We start from the raw sequence: 6,375 nt of genomic DNA on the forward strand, positions 1-6,375 counted from the left end.
GGCAAATCCAATACAACACATTACGGAGTACCACTCTCCATATTTTCAAGTATATTGGTAGCTACATCATGTTATGGGTATGCTTGTAATCGCAAAGGACTGGGGAGTTTTTCAGGATAAAATTTTTTATGGAATGGATCTAAGCACAGGCAAAATCCTGGAGGAAAACCTGGTTCAGTCTGCTTTCCACCAGATACTGGGAGATGAATTCACCTTTCAGCAGGACAATAACTTAAAACACAAGGCCAAATCTACACTGGAGTTGCTTACCAAGAAGACAGTAACTGTTGCTGAGCGGCTGAGTTACAGGTTTGACTTAAATCTACTTGAAAATCTATGTCAAAACCTGAAAATGGTTGTCTAGCAATGATCAACAACCAATTTAAAGCATTTTTTAAAGAATAATGGGCAAATGTTGCACAATCCAGGTGTGGAAAGCTCTCAGAGACTTACCCAGAAATACTCAGAGCTGTAATCGCTGCTAACGGTGCTTCTATGAAGAAACATGTTTTCACTTTGTCATTATGGGGTATTGTGTGTAGATGGGTGAGAAAACATGTACAGTTGAAGTCGGAAGTTTACATACACCTTAGCCAAATACATTTAAACTCAGTTTTTCACAATTCCTGACATTTAATCCTAGTAAAAATTCCCCGTCTTAGGTCAGTTAGGATCACCACTTTATTTTAAGAATGTGAAATGTCAGAATAATAGTAGAGAGAATGAATTATTTCAGCTTTTATTTCTTTCATCACGTTCCCAGTGGGTCAGAAGTTTACATACACTCAATTAGTATTTGGTAGCATTGCCTTTAAATTGTTTAACTTGGGTCAAACGTTTCGGGTAGCCTTCCACAAGCTTCCCACAATTCCTCCTGACAGAGCTGGTGTAACTGAGTCAGGTTTGTAAGCCTCCTTGCTCGCACACGCTTTTTAATATTTTCTATAGGATTGAGGTCAGGGCTTTGTGATGGCCACTCCAATACCTTGACTTTGTTGTCCTTAAGCCATTTTGCCACAACTTTGGAAGTATGCTTGGGGTCATTGTCCATTTGGAAGACGCATTTGCGACCAAGCTTTAACTTCCTGACTGATGTCTTGAGATGTTGCTTCAATATATCCACATAATTTTCCTTCCTCATGATGCCATCTATTTTGTGAAGTGCACCAGTCCCTCCCGCAGCAAAGCACCCCCACAGCATGATGCTGCCACCCCCGTGCTTCACGGTTGGGATGGTGTTCTTCGGCTTGCAAGCCACCCCCTTTTTCCTCCAAACATAACGATGGTCATTATGGCCAAACAGTTCTATTTTTGTTTCATCAGATCAGAGGACATTTCTCCAAAAAGTACGATCTTTGTCCCTATGTGCAGTTGCAAACCGTAGTCTGGCTTTTTAATGCCGGTTTTGGAGCAGTGGCTTCTTCCTTGCTGAGCGGCCTTTCAGGTTATGTCAATATAGGACTTGCTTTACTGTGGCTATAGATACTTTTGTACCTCTTTCCTCCAGCATCTTCACAAGGTCCTTTCCTGTTGTTCTGGGATTGGTTTGCACTTTTCGCACCAAAGTACGTTCATCTCTAGGAGACAGAACGCGTCTCCTTCCTGAGTGGTATGATGGCTGCATGGTCCCATGGTGTTTATACTTGCGTACTATTGTTTGTACAGATGAACGTGGTACCTTCAGGCGTTTGGAAATTGCTCCCAAGGGTGAACCAGACTTGTGGAGGTCAACATTTTATTTCTGAGGTCTTGGCTGATTTCTTTTGATTTTCCCATGGTGTCAAGCAAAGAGGCACTGAGTTTGAAGGTAGGCCTTGAAATACATCCACAGGTACACCTCCAATTGACTCAAATGATGTCAATTAGCCTATCAGAAGCTTCTAAAGCCATGACATAATTTTCTGGCATTTTCCAAGCTGTTCAAAGGCACAGTCAACTTAGTGTATGTAAACTTCTGACCCACTAGAATTGTGATACAGTGAATTATAAGTGAAATAATCTGTCTGTAAACAATTGTTGGAAAAATTACTTGTGTCATGCACAAAGTAGATGTCCTAACCGACTTGCCAAAACTATAGTTTGTTAACAAGAAATTTGTGGAGTGGTTGAAAAATGAATTTTAATGACTCCAACCTAAGTATATGTAAACTTCTGACTTCAACTGTATATTTAATCAATTTTGAATTCAGACTAACACAAAATGTGAAAGAAGTCAAGGGGTATGAATACTTTCTGATGGCACTGTATATTGAAAAAATGTATAGCCTGTTGGATTATTTAAAAAAATAAAAAGATTACACGAAATATATTTTAAATCACTCCAACTATAAAATCTAAGTGAATAAAGTCCTCAATAAAGGACTACAAAATAAATGGTTGACAGAACAGGAATTTAAATACCTTTCTGTCCAAAAACCTACAGTTTCGATCCTGTATGGTCTGTTTAAAGTTCACAAATCAACCACAGACCCGCCATTAAGACCTTTCATTTCAGGTAATGGCTCCTTAACTGAAAAAGTGTCTCGTTATGTGGATTTTCACATTCATCCACTAGTCAAGCAGTTGCCATCCTATTTGAAAGAAACCACTGACTTTTTTTTACTGCAGTGGGCTAAATCAGTGTCACACAGAGTGATTCTTGGTAGTCTTAAACAAATATACTTTGAAACAAAAGTATACACCTCATACAAGTCGTTATGGCCTTTAAAAAAAGAAGACACCGGTACCATGTCAGATATAGAGTTGAAATGTATTCAATTTTGAGTTTGCATCCCAATATTACACTTTCTATACATCACAGAAGATTGAAATATAACAAAACTGTTTGACATAGAAACACCGGATGTCATAATTTTGTATCTTTATTCATTATGAAATTATGAAAAATATTAACAACATTCCACCCATGAGGCTAAAGAGGGCACGTTTGGTCATTGACTGCAGGAAAGGGTTACACTACAGCAGAGGTGTAGGCAGAAATTGCCGTGTGGCTGGGCCTGAGTAAAAGTGACTGGGCCAACATTTTCCAGCAAAAATACAGCAACAATAACCAGACATCAATGGTGTAGTCGTGGTGCATAGAGAAGTGAGTATAATCAAATTTTGCCAAAGATTTCCCAAACGGCCTGCCTGGCGAATGAAAAGCCTGTGTGAAAAATTTGATGAGAAACATATGTAGGCTACTCTGAATGACCAAGAAAATGGCAATGCGAAATACATCCACCATGATATCCAGAATTAAATAATAGGCCTAGCCCTTATGGCTGATATGTTAGGCTAAGGGACCAGATAAGAAAAGTTCCTACACTTCACAGCAGCTAAAGGCTTGGATGCTAGTCGCTGCCGATTCATCTCTGTATTGTGCGTTTTGCTAGAGGAGATTTATGGGTTACAAAAAAAAGGCCTAAGCTACATTTAAATCTATACACCATGGTTTCCACATATTTCTACCCTAATATTACTATTCTTGTATAACTTTTCTAGGCTGTACACTTTGCCACTTGATTTCTGTAGGCCTAGGCTATTTCGTCTATAGGGGAAATTATGATCGCTACTGGACCGAGTCAGGGCGAGCCAATGCTAACTAGCATTAGCGCAATGACTGGAAGTCTTAATGGGTATCTGCTACAGATACCCATGGACTTCCAATCATTGCGCTAACGCTAGTTAGCATTGACTTGCGAAACTACCTCTAACTTCCTTCATACTGGGTGCCTCATTGCCAAAATCCCAAATTACCCTTTAATTAGGAGAACAGCAAGATAATAGCAATCTGACAGTCATTGAGAGAGGACATCAGTTCTGTATGTGAATCCATGATAACAATGATGAAGAAATCAGATTATCTCGAGGGACAATCAAGGTGGAACAACATTGTTGTCATCCATATGTATTGATCCAACTTTGTTCTAAAGCTGTATCCGTACCCATTGGATGCAGTGATCACAGTGGCTATATCCAGGAAAGCCAAGGTTCCAAAATCTGGGCCTAAAATAGTGTATAAGAGATCATACAAAATATTTTGCTGTGACTCTTATGTGGATGATGTTAAAAATATATTGTTGGTCTGATTAATAAGGAGCATCCAGACGCTGCACTTGATGAATTTATATAATTGCTTCTTCCAATTATTGGTAAACATGCACCTGTTAAGAAACTGATTGTTACAACTGTTAAGGCTCCATGGATTGATGAGGAATTGAAAAACTGTATGGGTTGAAAGAGATGGGGCAAAAGGAGTGGCTAATGAGTCTGGCTGCGCATATTATTGTGGCCCTGGTGGAACAAAATAATCAAAGGTCTGACTGCACAGAGATGCTTGGGGAAAACGGGGGACCAGAGTGTTTGTGTCTCAGGGGAAGAGGGTGGATCTGATCTCCATCACCTAGGACTTGACATAGATTAATCAAATCTCACATTGTTGTCATTTTTTGCTCAATCTTGCATGTTTTCTCAAACAGCTGTAACTGTATATGCATTCGTAAATCAGGTCCTTTCTTGAGTTGTGCTCTGGGATGTAACAACCGTTGAGCATCTGATCTTATGGTTGATTATGGGTGAGATCTTGCGTGGAGCCCCAGATCGAGGGAGATTATCAGTGGTCTTGTATGTCTTCCATTTCCTAATAATTGCTCCCACAGTTGATTTCTTCAAACCAAGCTGCTTACCTATTGCAGATTCAGTCTTCCCAGCCTGATGCAGGTCTACAATTTTGTTTCTGGTGTCCTTTGACAGCTCTTTGGTCTTGGCCATAGTGGAGTTTGGAGTGTGACTGTTTGAGGTTGTGGACAGGTGTCTTTTATACTGATAACAAGTTCAAACAGGTGCCATTAATACAGGTAACGAGTGGAGGACAGAGGAGCCTCTTAAAGAAGAAGTTACAGGTCTGTGAGAGCTAGAAATCTTGCTTGTTTGTAGGTGACCAAATACTTATTTCCCACCATAATTTGCAAATAAATTCATTAAAAATCCTACAATGTGATTTTCTGGAAAAAAAATTCTCAATTTGTCTGTCATAGTTGACGTGTACCTATGATGAAAATTACAGAACTTGCACAATTGGTGGCTGACTAAGTACTTTTTTCCCCCACTGTATATGGACACTCAGAAAATATACTTCTCCCATGGGCAAAGAAACTCAAAAGGGGTGATGATATTAATTAACAGTAATTTCGATCCGGATGTGCAAATTGTCCAAACAGATCCGCAAGGTAGATGGATTATTTTAAATATGTTATTGGACCATAAACAGATATGGCTCATTAACCTTTACGCACCAAATAATGATGATCCACACTTCTTTGACAATATATATAATAAATGATCAACCTTGCAAGCAATACAAGACTCTATTATTATGGTGGGAGATTATAACACCGTTTTAAATAGCTCAATAGACCGTAAAGGAAATCACACTACAAACTATCACCCTCATGCTCTTAAGGAAATCGTGAATGTCATGAATACATTAGAACTAGTAGATATATGGAGGCTTAAATATCCTGATCTAGTGAGATATACATGGCGGAGACTCAATCAAGCTAGTCGTCTTGACTTCATTCTTATGTCATTCTCGTTGGCACCAAAAGTTTAAAAAGTGTTGATAGGGGACAGAATGCGGTCGGACCATCATATAATTGGCATATACATTACTCTTACTGAATTTCCACTTGGGCGAGGATATTGGAAATTTAATCAAAGCCTATTGGATGATAATTTGTTTTTAACTAGGACAGAGGAATTTATAACTGATTTTTTCCGACATAACATAGGTACAGCAAATCCCCTTATTGTATGGGACACTTTAAATGTGCCTTTAGAGGCCATGCAATTCAGTACTCATCTCGAAAACAAAAGCAATTTAGGTCAAAAGAGAACTGTAACATAGAGGCTCAGAATATACAGTGAGGAGAACAAGTATTTGATACACTGCCGATTTTGCAGGTTTTCCTACTTACAAAGCATGTAGAGGTCTGTCATTTTTATCATAGGTACACTTCAACTGTGAGAGACGGAATCTAAAACAAAAATCCAGAAAATCACATTGTATGATTTTTCAGTAATTAATTTGCATTTTATTGCATGACATAAGTATTTGATTACCTACCAACCAGTAAGAATTCCGGCTCTCACAGACCTGTTAGTTTTTCTTTAAGAAGCCCTCCTGTTCTCCACTCATTACCTGTATTAACTGCACCTGTTTGAACTCGTTACCTGTATAAAAGACACCTGTCCACACACTCAATCAAACAGACTCCAACCTCTCCACAATGGCCAAGACCAGAGAGCTGTGTAAGGACATCAGGGATAAAATTGTAGACCTGCACAAGGCTGGGATGGGCTACAGGACAATTGGCAAGCAGCTTGGTGAGAAGG

Source organism: Coregonus lavaretus (assembly GCF_964263955.1).
Source record: "Coregonus lavaretus genome assembly, chromosome: 19".
Classification (NCBI taxonomy): domain Eukaryota; kingdom Metazoa; phylum Chordata; class Actinopteri; order Salmoniformes; family Salmonidae; genus Coregonus; species Coregonus lavaretus.